Source organism: Mustela nivalis, assembly GCF_964662115.1.
Source record: "Mustela nivalis genome assembly, chromosome: 15".
In the NCBI taxonomy this organism is placed as follows: domain Eukaryota; kingdom Metazoa; phylum Chordata; class Mammalia; order Carnivora; family Mustelidae; genus Mustela; species Mustela nivalis.
The window spans coordinates 84,102,292-84,123,058 of NC_139034.1; the positions used below are offsets into that span (position 1 = coordinate 84,102,292).

The window sequence follows — 20,767 nt, forward strand, 5'->3', positions numbered from 1 at the left end:
TTTATCCTTCTCCTCTGCTGAAGCCTGCTTGGTCCTGGTTAAGCTGTCTGAAGCTAACAAGATGTATATAATGTCACTTTCACTTGGCAAGCCTTTGGACATTTGAAGATAAAAATAATGTTCTGCTTTCCTCTTTTTGTTCTGATTTGCATGTTCTTCATGTAATATGACTAACAGTGGTCTCACCACGCAGGTCTCTCTCATTTGGTTAGAAGTAGGCAAATCGTAGAAGACAATTCAAATTTGAATTTGACATGAAAAGCAAATGAAAGCCATCGTCTAACTAAGGGGACTTAGATGTCAGGAAAAGGGAACTGAGTAGCCATTCGAGGGTGAGAACCAAAGCCACGGGTTCCTCTTGTGTGTGCAGTGACGGTCTGGAAGAGCTCAGGGTAATGCCACTTCAATAATTATTCCTTTCAAGGTTTCCCTTAGAAGAACATGTAACGTAGATTTCCTGAGGACATAATCTGGAGCACATCTGCATTTACAGACTGGATTCTGCCTGGCACTTAAGATGTTTTCCCATTTAGGAGACGTGATTGGCAAATGAGACTTTTTATCTTTTGATCCCATCAACGGGTACCCTCAGCAGGAGTTGGATGATGGATTTCTCTTGGAACACACGATCGTTCTGAAACTTTACGGCTCTTTCCGTCCCTTCTTTCTTTACTTGTAACTAAGCCTTGAAAGAGAACTTAACCTGCTAGATATACGCTGCATTTGGTCTTTACCCAGCAAACACGATCATTGCAGATGCCTGAACTATACCTTCTCCTTGAAATGAAATTAAATGTAGAGTCATTGAAAGAAGAAAGCAGCTCCTACAGTGTATTTGAAAACCTTGGTGTTTGCTATACTACTTCAAAATAGTGTCTTTTAGCAGGCAAAACAAGACAAGGCAAAGTCTTTTCTTTTTTTTTTTTTTCGTTGCCTAATGATAATTAAATAATCAGTAAACTTAAGTGTTAAATACTATTGAGATTCTGGATCAGCTAGAAATCAAACCGAGTCACACATAATTCTCTTCTAAACTTGAATTCTCTTTGCAGCTATTCTGCAAGATGTCCTGAAACGCTGACAATGTGTGACCGTCCCATTTCTCAAGGGCATTCCCTGGAAGGTGAGGCAAGTGATTTGAAACGTCTTGGAGATTTCAGGAGTCCATGCACGAAAGAATCAGAGCAGTTAGATCCTTCAGTCTCCTTAAAATTTGTTATTTAACAGAAATAGGAATTGATTAAATAACTTCAAGTCTAATAGCCAACAGTTTATTCCATTTATGTTTGGAAATGCAGACATATCTGTATTTACTAAATGGAATTTTCTCTTTTTACTGGCAGAAATTCTTCAATTTCTTCCCCATGAAATGTGTAGATGTCAAAATTTTATTGGTATACAGTTAAAATGAAGAGCTCATCTTAGTAATAATATGGTACAGAAAAATGAGCTTTGGATGCTATATGAATGCTTTGAAAGATTTATGAAAAAAACATGCTCGAGACTTCATTTCTCTGGTGTATTTTTAGCAAGATCAGGTGTCATGGCGTTTAAATGAAAAATTTGCTCCGTGTAATTACTCATTGATCAAAGAAACGACTTTGGTTTGGGGGTGAAAATAGCAAATTCAGTTAAAATGTTCTGCTACAATACTTTTGAAATCATTTTGTAAGGTGTTCGCTAAGGCATAGGACCGTGATTCTTGGATACTACGACTTATCAGTGTATCGTCTGAGTAATTCAGTTCCATGAGCTTGAAGAAAGTCTGTAACCCTCCCAGAATTGAATTTTCTCCTCTGCTTTTGTGCAGTGTCACCAGTTTTCTGTTGTAAACAGTAAGAGCATAATTGTCTTCCACAGGGACCACAGAGTCTGGGGCCAGCTCCGCCTGGGGTCATGCAGCCACATCAGCATGAACTTGAGCATTATCTGAGCTCAAGTGATGCCCAGTAGCTGATTGGGTTGTGGAAGAAAAATATTGGAATAGGTAACTTCAGTTTTTACTTAAAAATGAAGGAAATCAAGCACATTAAATATTAAATATACTAAATGGACTGATAGCTTTCCTTGCTTTCACGAGATGGTGCTTCTCACGCAGAGTCCCTAATGTGTGGTGAAGGCACAGTGGGCTCTTTCTTATTTACCCTTGCCTATACAACTCATAGGGTAGAGTGAATAGCTTGCTTGTTTCTGACTTGAAATCAATTCTGCTTCCTGCTCAACTGAAATTCGGGGCAACGGAGTTGGGCTGTCTGGTAGATGCCCATTATTTACTTGTCAAGTAACATCACAAGGCATTGATAGATAAAAGATGAAGCATTGTCTTTGTGTGAAAAGAAGCCAACTTCTGATATTTAAAAACACTATAAAACTCGACTCTTTTTCTTGTTTTTTTTTTTTTAGAGAAGAACATTGTCAAACTCAAGAAAATACATTCCTTTAGCTTTACAGTAAGAGGCTAATTTTGTTGTGCTGTTAACCAAATTCGCCAATTTTTTTTGTTTCATTTTTAAATTGGCCTCTGACTAGGTTTCTCTGTCCTTTTTAGTCATTGTCCCTCTGTCTGTCTTTTCATTCTGCTTCTCCCTTCTTATCAGTCTAGTCTCGGGGCAGTATCGCAGCCAATGTTAGACTCTTGGTAGATGTGTACTTTACGTGAATGGGTATGTGCTATTTTTGCTTGAGCAGCATTTTCCCCCTTTCTTCTGGGAATAGCTCCTCTGTAACTTTGGAAGGCCCCTCCTGTTACCAGTAGGGCTGTCAATCACACATCCCCCAAACCTCGATCAGTGTCCTGGTGGTGGGGCTGGGCTCAGACCAGGACTTGGTGGAACACAACCAGAGACGGGATCCCTCTATCTGCTGGTATCTCTCTGACTGTTAGGACCAGGGAGACTCGGAGCATTCCATAGCCAGCTTTGTACTACACGAGGGAGGCTTGCCCAGTTACAAAATCAAGGAATGTCCAGGTAAGGGGAGCAGAGGGTGACTCCATGTGGGAGTCTCTGTCCGTCTCCACTGGACACTAGCTACGCCGCAGGATTCTCCGTGCCTCCAGCAATTCGATTTCCTAGTTTTGCTTAGACTAGCTGGTGACGGTGTGTCTTACGTGCTGCTCCATTGTGTCTGGGTAAGATGGCATCGCAGAGACAAAACCGTATGATCTCATCAGTGCGGCTACAAGAATGACAATTTCATTGTGTTCAAATAACAGCCGTCAGGTGGTCAGAGACTCTAAAATCTCATCCCCTCTCATTGCTTTGGTCTTTCTGAGCACTTGGAGCCTCAGTTTTCTTGAAAAGAGAGGGAGAAGCATCTACCTGACCTTCTCACACAGAGACTCTGGAAGCCAATAAAGCATAAGAGAACATTTACAAACTGTCGGCCTCTATAAAAATGTAACCTGTTGGGACATACTGGGCGTCTCAGTGGGTTGTGCATTTGCTCAGGTCATGATCCCAGGGTCCTGGAATCGAATCCCACATCAGGCTCCTTGCTCAGCGGGGAGCTTGTTTCTCCCTCTCCCTTTGCCTGCTGCTCCCCCTGCTTATGCTCTCTTTTCTGTCAAATAAATAAAATATTTAAAAAAAATGTTACCTGTTATTACTGGTGGGAGTGTCCAATTCCCCAGGCTGTGTTATAGTTTATGAGGACAATCTTTCCTGTGGTGCTTAGGCAGATTTCTGGAGTTGCTGGTACATGGAAGGCTGTGAAGGTGACACGGTTTGTTCCAGGTCATTATAAAGCCCTGACTCCTAGAAAATAATCTCCTCCCCATTTAGGTGCCTCTCAAGGCTCACGGGTACCTCCCTGGCTCCCTGTGGAGCTGGTAACCGCTGATCAGCATAAGGTTTCCTAACTTTGGGATGGTTTCCAGTTTGTGGAAAAAAACTAGGGAAGGACCCTGTTAATGAGGGTATTCTTAGGAGTCGGGGAGACACTGTTGGGGTTAAGAAGAAGCTATGAGGAATTTGAGAGGCAGGGCGGGGGGTCGTGGGGGAAGGTAGGGAAAAATGGAGCAAGATGGGGCTGGAGAGGGAGACAAACCATAAGAGACTCTTATCTCAGGAAACAAAGTGGGGGTTGCTGCAGGGGAGAGGGTGGAGGAAGGGGGTGGCTGGGTGATGGACACTGGGGAGGCTATGAGCTATGATGAGTGCTGTGAAGTGTATAAGACTGACGGTTCACAGACTTGTACCCTTGAAGCAAATAAGACAGTATATGGTAATTAAGAAGGAGGAGGAGGAGGAGAAGAAGAAACCACTACTGACTGCGTGCTTACTCTAGCTGGCCCTCAGCTAGGACCACGGATCTCACAATAACCTCAGAAGATGGGGGTTCTCCTACAACAGATGAGTTAACAAATACTAAGTATCTCTAACAAGATGGCAACAAGCTGCAGAGGCGAGCCCCCACCAGAGACCGCCCAGGCTCTGTTCCCGCGTTGCTATTTGTGAAGCAAAGACCATCTCGTTCAGCTCGTTCTTCCCCTGGGGCAGGTCAACAAAGGCACCAGGTAGATGGCTGAGGGGGGCTGTGGTCGGTTCGAGTATTTCCGGTCCCATGGGGAAATCCACGTTCATGTCAGAGATCTCCACAACTCCGTAGAAATATTTAAAAGAGGGCAAAGTTTCTAAAAGCGTAATCACCATCTTTTAAAAAGGCCGTTTTGACACAACGTGTGTATGTATGTCCAGACACACACACATACCCACTAAAGTGGAAGCGCAGTAGGTCTATGTTTCCTCTCTATAGGACTACATGATACATAACTCAATAATTAGGATATAAAGTACCCTGAAAAATAAAAATGGTAGAAAACATGGAAAACACTGCTTTAAAGAGACATAATGAGTCCCATTTGGGAGGGAGAAAAACAGACAATAAATCAGTTGAATAAATACAGACCAAAATCTGGATAGAATTATCTCAAATGAGTTAATAGCCTAATTCAAAATAATATTTTAGGCTTCCAGCCACAGGCTCACAGATTCACTAAGTCTGTCCTCAGCATCAGTTTTCTGAATCTGTTCTGTATTTATTTTAGTGGAAATGAGTGAAGAATTAAGACATAACTAAATTACTTTTCCATGATGCATATGTTACGGTGGTGCCCTAAAAACATAGTTTCCTCCAAGTTTAATTTATCAAGTGGAGTGTAAGATTAAAATAAAGATATTCCTTAGACATATACAAATATACACATATGTACACAGATAGACATTCACTTCTCATGAAGCTCTCCCTCGTACTATGGACAGAGAACAAATTATGTCACCAAGAATGGGATTTGTTTTATAAAGTGATTTCTAAGATAAGTAGTTGTTGGAGGAGATTCCACTGGCATTCTCCCCTCCAAACTCAGACTCAGCAAACACAAAATCGGCTTTTCATTGTATAAATTAATTTTAGCAATATCCATAAACAGAAAAAGGACGTCAAGAAGGTAAGAACCTTAAAGTCTGTCATCTTTTGAAACTACTCAAGAGTATAACATTTTAGATACACGTAAGGGGACTTATGCTCAGCCCTGAAAAGAAGGAAATTCTTTCTCCAAAAAAGAACAATCTCTAGACATTTGTTTAAGTTATCCAATATTAATGTCATAACTCTTCTATAAACACTGGCTTTCCTTCATATTAATTGGATAACCAAGCTGGAGAAGGTATCTGTAGGCTGCATAGCCAAGATTCGTATCCAAAATATATAAAGGACTCTTATGAACCAAGAGGAAAAAGCTTAAATACCTAATGGGAAAATCATGGCAAACGACATGAAAGAAGCACTAACGGAGGATTGGTCCCCCACACCAGCCTCCAGGGAGACGCAAGATAAAACAGTAGATTCCTACTTGTCTCATGAACTTGTGGGGGAACGGGAAGGTGTACACATCCCTGGCAGAATTGCGAGTTGCTATCACCTCTTGAGAGAGAAACTGAACAACATGGAGGAAAATTGAAGGTGCCAGCCACTTCACCGCTGGGAGTCTCATTCTAGGGAAACTTCCACGCGAATGTTCAAGAAGGCGTGTAAAATGATGATCATTGCAGCCCTGCCCATAGCTGCAAAGAGAAGAAGCAACTACCCATCCTTGTCTGAGTGTGAGGAATAAAGAAACGAGGGCATAAGCCTAGAATGGGACAGCAGACCACTGACGTAGAACTAGATCCATGTGTAACGATGTGAATCATGTGGAAAAACATAATGGAATCTAGAAGCAGGCAGTGAACTGAACTGACAGCATAAAAACATTTCTATAAAATTGACAACACAGAAGCAGTGGCAGATATAATTTGTATGTGCAATTCTTACACAGATAAGGCACCGAAACAACCATAATACACACCGCTGTTAGATTAGATGCTACCTCTGCAGAGAGAGACGAGTAAGAGGTGGAAGAAGCACATTGTTTAATTTAAAATATTTAACTTCATCTCTTCAAACTAAGAGATTGGAAGCAAATGTTGAAGAAGGATTGCGTTCGTTTAATGTCTGTGGTAAGTCAGTAGGCATGTGCTACATTTTTTGGCACTTGCCCACAGGTGTGAACTATTTAGAATTAAATAATTAAAAGTGTAACTAATTGAATATGACTTCTCCTTGAGTGTACTAAAATATAAAGCTTTGACTCTTTTCTTCAGCTTCCCCATTAAACTTATTTTCCCCAAAGTAAATTCTGAGCAAATCTTGGGGTGTGTCAGTGGCTCGGTTGTTAAGCATCTGCCTTCGGCTCAGGTCATGTCATGATCCCAGTGTCCTGGGATCAAGCCCTGCATCAGGCTTCCCACGTGGCAGGAAGCCTGCTTCTCCCTCTCCCTCTGCTGCTCCCCCTGCTTGTGCTCCCTCTCTCGCTATGTCTTTATGTCAGATAAATGAATAAAATCTTAAAAAAAATTCTGGGCAAATCTCATTCTGATACAGTCATAGAAGAGAAGTCTTTGCCGCCATTGAGTGCGTGCGTGAAGGTGTGGCACATCCCTTCCGCCTCCCTTAGGAAGCTCCTGACCTCTCCATCACGCCTGGTGAGAAGGCAGTGACATGCCTGTGGATCCTGGGTGGGAGACATCGGTCTGAGGAAGGTGTTTTGGGGGTATCAGGCGGGGGCACGTGTGAGGACACGTGTAAGGGGACAGTACTTGACCTGCGGGTTCTGCACCATTTATGGGGCCAGGGAAGCTGCTGTAGGCACAGCACAGCCCCGTCTAGGTTGGAGTCATGAGGATGCCTCTTCATCTGTGGAGTCTGGTCCCAGATCTGCAAACAGCACTACGCTGGAATCCGGGAGCGTGGCCTCCATCCAAGTGGCCTGCAGGTGGAGTGCGCTCAGGGCGTGGAGAGAATGTCCCAGGTTGAGAGATGAGGGTGTATACTGGACGATAGAGCTGAGGTTGGTATAGGTATAGAGTGCAGGTTTTGGAGCAAACACTGCCCACTGCCCCAACGGTGCTGCTAAACTCACCGTCTTCTCCTTGCTGCCAGGCTGGCATCAGGTGTGCCCAGCAGTGGCAGGGTGCCAGCTCGAAGAGGAGTCCTTTGTTCTGGTGGAGGTGGACTGGAGCAACTGACAATTCTTGTCAACAGCTCGAGGCAATGCCAGTCATTACCGAGCTAGAGGAAGCACCTCTAAGTCGGGGTGCACGGTATATAAATGTATGAGGTTTCCAGAGGGTCTGGTACCGTCTTTGTTCTGATCTCCTAAGGCCAGAAGTCGGTACCCCACAACTAAAGGGGAGTCGGAAATAGGTGTGGAAAATGACCAACAGGTTGCGTTCTCCAAATACAGTTGGCATGTAAAACAAACAACAAGCCTGAGTTGGATGGCTTCGCATGTTTATGAAACAATAAAGAGAACGGAGTTTGGGAAATGATTCGGGCCATGTCACCCCTTCCACCCCCAAAAATGTAGTATATGTTTTCTTTGGCTTTTTCACAGTCAGACGTTAGCTCTGTGCCTGGTCCGGTATCCAGCATGTCGCAGAGCTGGGAAAACTATTCGTGATATCCCCCCTTCTAAGCCCGCGCCTTGGTGTCCTCTCTCCGCTGCGTATCAAGAGCGAAATAAGTATAGAAACTTCTCCTTTGAAGATTCTACTAGAGTCTGTTGCTGGTTAAATTTCCCTTGCAGAAATCAAACAGGGTTTCCTGTTGCATGTTTACCAAACCCTTTTTCTCCATAAAGTACAAAATACAGTGCTGCAATTTTCCCATTTGTTAATTTTTCCCATTGATCTCATGCCTTCCCTCTAAATATCTTCTTTCTTGTAGTCCACCTCGTTTAGCGGTAAACGCAGAGGATTACAGACATTCTTGTTAGATATAAAACATTCCAGGAAATTTAATTTCTTTAGTCATGGATTTTAGTTGTAATGATACTTTGCATTTGTATAACATCTCTGCTCTGAGAAATCCAACCCCCCTGATTCATTATCTGGAGACAAGCATTATTATCATAACTTTGCATCCTGTGTAACTGAGTCACCGGAAATGAACCAGAAATAAATCATACCTGGAGTGTAACTTGCAAAAGAACCTAACAACAAGGAGACATGATTGCATTGAGCCCTGGAAACCTTCACACTGGGTGGCAATTGGGCTGGCTTACAGTTCGGGGAGGACGAGGGTCTCAGTTGGATCTGGGGTGAAAGTAGAGCTCGGGAGGGGGCAGGGGGTGGGGGCACAGAGACAGTGAGGAATGCTTAGGGTTTTCCCTGATGCCTGGTAATGTTCCCTGAAAGCCTCTCCCTGACCTTCCACGGTGCCCCTCTGCCTGTCCAGGCAGCAGGAGGCCACACTTTCTGGGCCTGAGAGCCTTGCTGGGCGCTGGGCCAGGGCACAGCTCCTTCCCTGGGCTCTGCTCCCAAGTCCATGGCGACGGGCGTGGTCCTGACCTCAGCTGAGCCGCTCATGGCCCTTGGCACCCGACAGATCTCTGGTCCTGTCAACGCGCCCGGAATCTCCAGTGGTCTTAGCCTTCTCCCATAGGGATTTTTCTCTGATCAAACTAGTTTCCCCAAACAGACCTGACGTTTTGGAGAAAGAGGGGTGAAGAGGAAGCCATGACGTGAGGGGTCGTCCCTGTGCGCCGCTCGTGCGGTTGAGGTCAGCCCTGAACTTCTCGGTCTCCCCAGACACTCGTCTCCCCTGGAGAGTTGAGAGCAGAGAGGCTCTGCCGCAGTTTACTCCACTGAACTGGTCCAGAAACACTTGGGACCACGGGGATCCCTCCGGGCACGGGTAGGAGCGGCGACGCAGGGGGGTCCACCGATTCTCCTCCCACAACCTGGAAGGCACAGGCTCACCCCACCCCGCATGGGGCTCCATATTCAGCCAGTTTCCAGCCATTTCCACTTGTGTTGCGTGTTTCAGTGGAGAGATCTAGGAATGAGTTCTCCAGCAAGCAGGGCACACGGACCCGTTCTTGAAAGTGAGATAATCACCCCAAGCAGGGAGAACGCTCTCTGCCCAGAAATTATATCATTGAGGGAGGGCACAAAAACACGGGCGTTATCTGCAACTCCCGAAACACTAGATACTCAACTGAGCTCCTTCATTTAAAAAAAAAAAAAAAAGCCAACATGTAACCCAGTTGGCACAGTCACAAAGGGATTCTGCCACAATCCAGCCGTGGATTCGTGTCTCATGAATTTAGAGCAAGTTACTGGAATTTTGAGGGGCTTTCTTATTTGGCTTCCCCGCATTTTATTCAATTCGCTGCTGTGTTGACCAGGGAGGCTCTGGCAAAAAGGAAAGCAAACAAGAACCAGGGGAAGAAGAACATGCAAATGTGTTGTCTTTTTTATTGATTTTTTAAAAATTTTTTATTTTTTTGGTGGATATCGAACATAGTACAAGAAACTCTCATGAGAACTTCAGGAAAGGAAACACACCATGTCTGTCAGTAAAAGGGGAAAAAATGTCACTGGGCCAGTGAGCATTGATTAGAACAATAAGAACTTCCTGGTGCCAAGAGTCAGAACAAATGTGTGAAAGGGGACGGAGGGACATTACCATGCAGCGCCTTTCACAGGAAAATGCTAAGTAAACGGAGGGATTCATGTCAATATTTGTGTGAGGAAACATGGGTCGGTCCAATTCCAAGGCCTGCTACAAAAAATTCCTGAGAAACTTTGTACAGTATTCACAATAACAGCAAAAATAATACACTTGAAGTCGGGGGTGGCCATTTTCATGGTAATGAAATGTGTTTCAACACGGATCCCTCATTGTGAGCTTTGCGGGGACAAGTCTCGGGGCTGTAGTCAAAGGGAGGCCCCAGGCCTTGGCCCCCCTCCCCCCACTGCTTGCATTGTGTGTCCCTGGGCCTTTGAGAGCCTCAGCTGGGAGGTTCTCGGGTCCTCAATGGGCAGGCAGGGCACACTAAATTAGGAGGGATCGCAGCTTCCTTTCTCTACGAACAGCAAGTTATGACTTGTTGGATGTTTTATTTGTTCGGATCACTTTTAGCAAAAAGTTGAGCACAGGGACCCACATATAGGGCAGCGAGGCCTCCAGTCAACCCAGTGGGAAGAAAATTGCCAGCATTATTGAAATGAAATCGGGCGGTGCCTTGTGTCAAGGGGCACAGCCTCCCGCACGGAGGCTCCGGACCCCGCTTGGGGGAACTTGCTTGCGTCTTTCTCCGCGTCCACCTCCCTCAGAAGCAGGCGTCTGGGTCTGGAAGGAAAGCGCGACGATGCGCATCCTTGGTCTGAGGTTTTGAGAGGTTCCTTTACTCTGGGAATCCGAAAAGGAAAGCAGAGAAATCCAGAGGAAAGAAACAAAAAAAAGCTTCCTCCGTTCTCTTTAGCAATAACAAAGAGAGGGAGGGGCAGAGGCTAGAGAGAGAACGAGAGGGAGAGAGAAGGGAATAAGACTCTTTTCTATTTTAACACTTTAGTGTATAATGGCGTATGAATAATATCATTTTTCTGCCATTTATTCAGATGTGAAGGAACTCAGTGAATAATAATAGCTGCTGTCAAAGGTATTTATATTTAAAAGGTCTTTATGTAAAAAAAAAAAAAAAATTTGTCAGGACTGATTTTTCTCTAAGAGAATCCCACCATCTCCTAGCAACCAACCTGGCCATCTTTTTTGAATAGATGCTGCGTTTACAGTGGGTGCGTAACCTTTATGGGGAAGCACTTGCAAATTTAGCAGTCAGGACTCATATGCATTCAAAGCAAGTTGTTAAATGGATCCCAGAGCCAGACTGGTGATAGAAGTCTCAGGGGGTCTCTCTCTCTCTCTCTCTCAGCAGAACCTGGCACATGTGATGTACACTGTGTCCCCTTCCTCTGTTGCCCAAGGCTCGTGTGTTCTGCAAATGGAAATCGGCCCCTTAAACAACCTGTTCACAGAACTTTTATCTATTTAAAAAGAGGAAAAACAAGCTAACCCAAGGAAAGACAAAGGTTTTGCTTTGCAAATTACTCGACTAATAGAAAGATTATCTCTCCAGAAAGAGAATGTCTAGCAGGAGTTCATTTATTAAAAAAAAAAAAATTGTTTTTGAAAAAGAGTAATGGCAACATTTGGAATTCAATCATCTCTTTTGCTACTGTGTTTTCATTATTTGTAATATATTAATGTCATTTTCATTCCTTCTAAATCTTACAGTAGGGACTTTCTGAATAGTCTAAAAACATTGGCTAAGGCTCCTAATCTCTCTCTGAGATAAATATTGTAATAACCGAATTATAAACGACTCATCTGAGACACAAAATTCATAGAATGAGAGTAGATAGAGACAGGAGCAGAAATGGTTTCCTGCGACTTCTGGGTCTAAGAGGCGGTTCGAGGCAGAAAAGATATTATCATTACAATGAAAGGCAATATTTGTTTCATGTAAAAATCACACCTTCTTTGAATGAGGATATGGTTTTAAAAAAAGAGCATGTAACTAACTAAAAATTTCCTTAAAAGGCACTGCTAGACCCAGACTTCTGTAGCTGAAGTACTCCTAGTATAAAACAAAACAAAACAAAACAAAGCAAAACAAAACAAACAAACAACACAAAGATCTCCATTGCTGGTCTGGGCTTTGCAAAAAGGAGAAACCCTGAGCTCTTTCATCCTTGCTCCTACGCTTGGTTAATGACGTTAGGCAAGGTTGTGACGCGGGCCATTTTGTCTTCAGGACCTCCTCTTTCCTCTTCCTGCACTTTCTCCCCCTGCCTTCTCAGGTTTCTGCCTCTCTTTACCGTCCAGACCGGAAGCACTCCGCTAGCCGGGTAGGTTTCTTGTTTATATCTTGAATGTTTTACTCAAGTTTCCGTTCACTCGCCTTCCATGTAGCTGTGCATTTTTGGTCTTCTCTTTCTTTGCTCCAAAAGGATCTTGTTCCCTTTATTAAAACATTTTCAGGAATGTGTAATAACAGTTCTTGAAATTCCTATTGGGCTTTTTGCAGCTTCAAAGGGACTTGGCTTTGTTGTTGATCTTCACTGAGATGTTATAGAGGTATAGAGTGTATTTTATACCGCCACCGTGTGTATACATAAGGAGACCGAGGTTTGGAGAGATGACCTGACGTACTCAAGCTTGGAAAAGGAGTAACGGATGGTACTCGAGTTTGGGAGCAGGAAGACCCTGTCGAAATCATTTGCTCTCACCTGTAGATCACAATACCTTGCAAAAAGTAGTTGGAAAGGTACTTCTGGAGACAGACATTAGGTGACATGTTGGCCAGGGTGTGGAGCAATAGGAACTCTCCACACTGTTGGTGGGGAGGCAAACAGGTGTAATCCCTGTGGAAAACAGTACAGAGGATCCTCAAAAAGTTAAAAATACAACTACTCTAGGATCCAGTGACTGTACTGCTCGGCCTTTACTCAAAAAATACAAAAATACGAATTCAAAGAGATACATACACCTGTATGTTTATTGTAGCATTACTTATAAAGCCAAATTATGGGAGCAGCCCAAAAGTGCATTGACAGAAGAATGGATAAAGAAGAGGTGGTGTGTGTGTGTGTGTGTGTATACGCATGATGGAATATATATATATAATGGAATATTACTCAGCCACAAAAATGAATGAAATGTTGCCATTTGCAGCAACATGGATGGAGAGAGAGAGTATAATATTAAGTGAAATAAGTCAGAGAAAGACCAATACTGTATGATCTCACTCATGTGTGGAATTTAAGAAATAAAATACATGAGCAAAGGGGGGAAAAAGAGACAAACCAACAAAGACTCTTAACCACAGAGAACACACGGATGGTCACCGGGAGGGGGAGGCAGGGGAGTGGCGGAGATGGAGGACGGGCATTAAGGAGAGCCCTTGTCGTGAGGATCGTCCAGAACCGTACAGAATTGTTGAATCACTATATTGAACAAGCGAAACTATTAGAGCACTGAATGTTAACTGTGTCGAAGTTAAAACAAAAAACTTAATTAAAAAAGAAAAGTATTTAGAAGGTGTATAGTTAGACGGGGTTTGGCGAGGAACCCTGATCTAGTCCTTTGGAGGTCACCAAGAAGGCGGGGAGAAAAGGACAAATCAAATTTGCTCCTTCCAGATGTCACTGGGTTAGAGAGACTGACTAAGGGACCTGTCCCGCTGGAGGAGGCTGGCCGGCGGCAGCCCAGAGGCCGGTAAGTTCTTCCGTCGTGAAACCAGCTTCATCAGCGTCATCACTAGGCTCAGAAGTGCAGTGCTAGGTCTCACCCCAGACCAACTGCGCCAGAATCCCGGGGGGATACTGCCCAGAAATCTGTTTTCACAAGCCCTCCAACCAATTTTTGTGCTCCAGTTTGATGATGCTCCTCTCGACTCCTGCTCCCTATGATGTCTGACTAGAGAGGGAGCCTTCATTCCCCGAGTCTGAAATCTCAACCCTAAAAAGACTCCCTCTGTCTTTTGTTCTGAGACTGCCACATGTGTATGTAGCTTCTTTTTGGGAAAATGTGTTTTTACTTCTACTTAAAATTGATGATGTCCTAACTTCCTTAAATGCCCTTGCTTTGCTCCCAAAGTCTTTTTATCTCCAATGTGAAATTCCTAACTATGTGTTGAAACGTAATGCGTTTCCAGGTTTCTGAGAGGTATTTTTACCTTTTCAGAATAGAGGTGGAAAGAGAAAGGAGAATGGTTCTGGAATAAAACAGAATTACACAAAATAAATTAGAAAGGAAAATGTCTCGAAATGTATGTTAGATATTGCTATCGATTTGTGCTGGGAGTGCCTGTGCGGTCCTTACACAGGACACAAATAGATGGGCTGTACGAGGCTCTCGGAACCGCAAAGCTGACTCTGGCTGCCTTCCTGTAAAGACGAGTCAGCGGATCAATTCAGTTCAGAATCTAGTTAATTCAGAGAGAAAGATCGGATTGGTCATTTGCGGTTCTTCTGTTAACCTTCCGACTCACTCACCCAGTTGCACGAGGCATTCTCTTTTAATGAACTATTTTGAGACCCTAGAGAAGATTTAAAAACAATGTCATTGTAATTGACATGATCCGCTGTCCCCGTCATTACAATGTTTAGAAGACACTCTATTTTATTCTTTTCAGCCTTTATTTAATCCCGAACACACATGTATACACATTCAGATAAACTACCCTTTTTAGTAAATGTGTCACAAAGCTTTGTTTCTAACTATGGAGGAAAATAAGACATCTATCACACTGTTTTCCTCCCACTTAAAAGCTTTTGCATTATACATTTGCACAGGGCGAAACCAGATGGGCGCGCTGGACTAAGGCTGAGCGTGCTCAGCAAAGCTTTCCAGAGTCAATGGTCACTCCAATAAAGTTTCTGATTTCTATCCACACATCCTCAACTCAGATAATAAAATGTGGGTTGAGGGGCAATTTGAATACAGTTTTCTGTGTAATCAAAAAGCACATAATTGAAGACTGAACTCAGGCTATAGCTTAATGTACTGTTTCTGTGTTGTTCTATTTTAATAGCTCCATATGGAGACAATAAAGCGACAAGACAAATAGTCTGTTGGTAAATTTCAGAGCTTCTCTCTGATCCCCATTTATTCTCTCTGGTCAGGTTATCGGGCCCATCCCCCAGTGTCTTCCCCCAATTTATAGAACTTGAACAAATACATTTTTCATTTATACCTAACTGGCAGCCTGACTGAAAATAGTCCAGCTACCACGAAGAACTTTTTCCTACGTAGCTTCTCTTTTGAAGAGAAGAGGGAATAGTGATTCAACTAGGTTAGAGAGACACAGAACTTAGTTACCGTTAAATGATACTTCTTACTTTCTCCTTCTCAGGGTCCCTTTCAATTTTATTTTTAGTTTGCAGACTAATATCTTTCTCTAGTTTCTAGTTGAGCTTTCTTGTTGAGCTCACTGCTCTTTGGTTTCTTAAAACACAGGCAGTTTTCTGGGCATTTATAAAGGAAAGTTTTATCCTGATTTTCAGGATTCTGAGAATTTTTTTAAAGAAATAATTCAAAATGCTTAAATGAAAAGCATTCATTGTGGTATTTGATCTGATAAGGTATCATCATCAAGGCTATTTATAGTTTTCACTTTTCTTCATTAATGTGCTACCCAGTAATGCAAAATTGCTAAGTTCAGAGTTTCAGTTCCTAAGAAGAGGATTCTGGATATGAAGAAAATTACTCTGGATAGAATTAGGATAAAAATTAAACACTTCAGCAATCAAAAGAACACTTCAAGTGTCTCTGCCATCCAATGTGATTGTAAGTTGTTGAGTCAAACAGTCTAGAAAAACAATTTTAAAAACCGTGGCTTGTGGGTCCCTGGGGGGCTCATTCACTTGAACGACCCACTCTTGGTTTTGGCTCAAGTCATGATCCCAAGGTCATGAGGCTGATCCCTGCATCTGGCTCTGCATGGAGTCTGCTTGAGGTTGTCTCTCCCTCGCCCTTTGCCCCTCCTGTTCATGCTCTCTCTCACTCTCAAATAAATAAATAAATCTTAAAAAAAAAAAAACATACATACATACAATTGTCTAGTGGCTAGACAGAACTCTGCCTCACCCTTCAACACACATGGTTATTCCAATCCCACTTGGAGAATTCTCAAGGTAGGATCCTTGTAGCTTCTTTGGTGGTCTTTGTTCTCCTAATTGTCCTCCTTAGTAGACTCATACGAGTATAACACAGATGTCACCATCACTATTAGGATGTATTTTCCAGTGTAAGGGAAGCTGATTCCTTTATTATTTCTTTTTGGAAGCAATATGTCAAGGGCCATGATTGTTGGTCATACCATAAGTACTATAGGCAACTTGCCCCACACGGTCTTCCTGAGCTCAGTAAATAACTCTACAGAATCACTTGAGAATAATTCTTAATTCTTTTCTCTCCTTCTTTATCCACTTTTAAATCACCCCAAAACCCTCTATACTCTTCTAGGAGCTTTCTAGTCTCTCCTTTCATCCCCATTCCTATGCTTGCCAGCCTTGGCTGAAGCCATGGCAGTCCTACCCCTTTCTTATCTCAGTTGATTTGTCTGTCTTCTGGTCCTAAATTTCTTCATTGCCTTGTTTTGGATAAACCCCAAACCCTGAAACAAGTGTAAATGGCCCTCTGTGCGCGGTTCCAACCATGACTCTACCCGCAAAGATGGATTCCACTCCTTCCGTGGACTTCGTATCATCTAGCATTCCTTCGTTGTAACAGCTGGACCTTGGTATCATCTCCTCTCACTAACCTACAGTCTGTCCAGATTCAGAAGACAAATCATGTCTTATTTAATTGTGTATTCCCAGTGCTTGTCACCCCATCCACAGTAACTCCTGAAATCATCTCATGATAGAAAAGAATGGTCATTTTGGGCTGTGATGAGAGATGGCTTAAAGAATTATCTAGGATGATGGTACTGGCACAAAAACAGACACATAGATCAATGGAACAGAATGGAAAGCCCAGAAATAGAACCTCAACTCTATGGTCAACTATTCTTTGACAAACCAGGAAAGAATGCCCAGTGGAAAAAAGACAGCCTCTTCAATAAATGGTGTTGGGAAAATTGGACAGCCACATGCAGAAAAATGAAATTGGACCATTTCCTTATACCACACATGAAAACAGACTCAATATGGATGAATGACCTCAATGTGAGAAAGGAATCCATCAAAATCCTTGAGGAGAACACAGGCAGCAACCTCTTCGTCCTCAGCCACAGCAACTTCTTCCTAGGAACATTGCCAAAGGCAAGGGAAACCAGGGCAAAAATGAACTACTGAGATCTCATCAAGATCAAAAGCTTTTGCACAGCAAAGGAAACAGTTAACAAAACCAAAAGACAACTAACAGAATGGGAGAAGATATTTGCAAGCAACATATCAGATAAAGGGCTTGTATCCAAAATCTATAAAGAGCTTATCAAACTCAACATCCAAAGAACAAATAATCCAATCAAGAAATGGGCAGAGGACATGAACAGACATTTCTGCAAAGAAGACATCCAGATGGCCAACAGACACATGAAAAAATGCTCCACATTGATTGGCATCAGGGAAATACAAATCAAACCACAATGAGATTCCACCTTATACCAGTCAGAATGGCTAAAATTAACAAGTCAGGAAATGACAGATGCTGGCGAGGATGCGGAGAAAGGGGAACCCTCCTGTATTGTTGGTGGGAATGCAAGCTGGTGCAGTCACTCTGGAAAACAGCATGGAGTTTCCTCAAAAAGTTGAAAATAGAGCTACCCTCTGACCCAGCAATTGCACTACTGGATATTTACCCTAAAGATACAAACGTAGTGCTCCGAAGGAGAACATGCACCCAAATGTTTATAGTAGTAATGTCCACAATAGCCAAACTATGGAAAGAACCTAGATGTCCATCAACAGATGAATGGATAAAGAAGAAGTGGTATATATACACAATGGAATACTATACAGCCATCAAAAGAAATGAAATCTTGCTATTTGCAATGATGTGGATGGAACTAGAGGATATTACTCTTAGTGAAATAAATCAATCAGAGAAAGATAATTATCATATGATCTCCCTGAGATGCAACATGGAGGGTTTGGGGGGTAAGAAAAGAATAAATGAAACAAGATGGTATCAGAAGGGAGACAAACCATAAGAGACTCTTAATCTCACAAAACAAACTGAGGGTTCCTGGGGGGAGGGAGGTTGGGAGAGGGTGGTGGGGTTATGGACATTGGGGAGGGTATATGCTATGGTGAGTGCTGTGAAGTGTGTAAACCTGGAGATTCACAGACCTGTACCCTTGGGAATAAAAATATATTATGTTTATAAAAAGTTTTAAAAATTAAAAAAAAAGAATTATCTAGGATGGCTTAATCAGTTAAGCATTTACCTTTGGCTCAGGTCATGATCCCAGCATCCTGGGATCGAGCCCCACATCCACCAGGCTCCCTGCTCAGCAAGGAACCTGCTTGTTTCTCCCTCTGCCTCTGACCTTTCCCACTACTTGTGTGCTCTCTCTGTCAAATAAATAAATAAAATCCTTAATTTAAAAGAAAGAAAAGATCTAGGACTTCATGTATAATATATTTTGTCATCCTCTACTAAGCTTAAAAGATGCTTTCCTGGACCACTACAGTTTTGTGTTTTGTTTTTTTGTTTGTTTGTTTGTTTGGTTTTTTGTTTTTTACTTACTTCCCCGCCTTCCTGATTTTCCATTCTTCTACTCTTGTTATTAATTCCTTGGGACAGCAGCCAGTGACGATGCAGCCTTGGCATTATTCCTGCCTCTCAAAGCAAGCTAACACAAGAATGAAGTCCATGCCAGAGATAAGCATTGCTGAAACGTGGGGAAAATGTAGACCTGCATCTCACATTATCAAAGCTAGACACTTCTTTGAATTCATAACTTATGCAACTCAGTAATTTTCCTTAATTTCTTTAGTACCTATCCCAGACCTGGAGGTGTTAGGATGCTGGGGATCAGTGAAAGCTCTCCAGTGGAAGTGATGGCCAGGTCCAACTTTGAAGGGCCGGGGTTAGAGCTACAGAGTGGTTGGGTAGAGGATCAGACAGCTGACATCCTAGGGAGATGGAACGGTATGTGGGATAGTAGAGGTAAGATATGCTCCAGAAACCAGAGGAAGTTAGTGTACAGAGGCGATACTGAGAGATGAGGACAGAGAAAACAGACGTTAGGTTAGGCAGGGCCATAGAAGCCACTGTAAAGAGTTTTAGATTGTGTATTTGGGCAACAGGAGAAGCAAAGGGATTTTAAGCAGCAGAGGGCAAAGTCATACTTACGCTTTGGAAAGATAATTCTGGAAAGTGGAATAGAAATGGACAAGAAGAGAGATTGGAAAAGCAGGACACTCAGAATTCTGGAGAGATGGTAGTGAGCGTAAGCATACCACCGGCCGGAGCTGAGAGCCACTTAGCAAATGGAATGGAGGTGACTTGTCGGTTAGTTTGGAGGGGAATGGAAAAGAATGTCGAAATAGGGAGCCTGCCCTAGTTGCTGGCAAGGGCAACTGAGTTCCTAGCTATAGCTCTCGCTGAGCTATGAAAGTTTCATACTGAGATTCGTTGATGGTGAGAGCTGGTTGGCCATCCAAGTAGAGCTGTCCATTGGGCATTTGGGCCTGTAGGTTTGAAGTTCAGGAGCTCTTCAGCCGGATCGTCATTCAGAGAGATACAGTAACTGAAATTTTGGAATGAATGGGACCAAACAGTGAGAGTATGAGAGTGAAAAGAGAAAACACTTTAGGACAGTAACTGGAAATACTTCACGATTCAAGGGGCTGGCCGAGGTGTGCTTAGAAGGAGCAGTTGGAGAGATAGAAGGGAAACGAGGGGCATTTTGGGGGGGATGGGCATGGAAACCCAGAGAAGAGGGAGTGGCCCACCACACCACAGCACACCAGTGGTGACAAAGAACAAAACAGATTTTTATGACAGTGATTTCAGCAAAGAAACCAGGTAAAAGGCAGATTTTAGTAGACTGAAGACCAGATGGAAGGTGAGGACTAGAAACATAGAGACCACACTCCCAGAAAGCTTGTGTATGAGAAATAGGGGTTTGCTAGAAGAGGAGAAGATCTTGACATTGGGACTCCTTACCTTCCTCTCTTTATTTACATTAAAAAAAAAAACTAGCTGGCATGGAACTGGTTGAACACTGGGGTTTGAAGGAACAGCATAAGCAGCCATGTTGATATGGCAGGGAGAGGGTAGGGTTATATGGGGAGGGGGTCACCCTGGGGCTGAGATTCAGCTTTGGTGTAGTGCCAGGAGGTGTAGTCTAGAGGGAGTGGAGCCTTTTCATTATTATATTTTCACAGAGATGACCAAAGGTGCTTAGCAAGTGTCTGGTGAAGGGAAAGGCCTTCAGTAACTGGTTGAATGAGGCAAGGCTTTGAAGACACAGGAAGGAACAAAGTCTGGAAGATTGGAGCCCGTGAGATTTTTGGGAGACAGGTGCACTTATACGTCAGTTGTCTGGCTTAGTGGTGAGAAGCTGAGGAGAGCTGCTCTCCCCACCCACCTATGCACTCTGTGAAGGAGGAGGGGTGGCGGACTACTGAGACGCTGGGTCAGTGGAAGTTTGTGGAAAACTGAAAAGCTGGGAACAGGCTCTGTGGTAGACTGGAGAGAGAGGTGCCGAGTTCTGGTGGGGCTGTTCAGTTGGTGTGTGTGATGGACGTGAGATTACACGGGTTCCAGCTGTGCTGTCCAGTGTTGGTGTGCGTGACAGACCTAAGATTACACGAGTTCTGGCTGTGCTGTCCAGTGTTGGTGTGCATGATGGACATAAGATTACACAACCGTGTACACAGACACACACATGGTTTACTTGTGGAAACGTGACATCGGCAGGAAG

At 43.3% G+C, this 20,767-nt stretch overlaps 1 long non-coding RNA gene across 1 annotated transcript; it reads left to right on the top strand.

Moving 5' to 3' along the window:
- The first annotated feature begins 309 nt into the window (after positions 1 to 309).
- On the top strand, positions 310 to 2,050 carry LOC309848739. The gene is made up of 3 exons (XR_014303251.1): positions 310 to 392; positions 1,053 to 1,123; positions 1,861 to 2,050. It is a non-coding gene; the product is annotated as an uncharacterized lncRNA (long non-coding RNA).
- Positions 2,051 to 20,767: the final 18,717 nt, after the last annotated feature.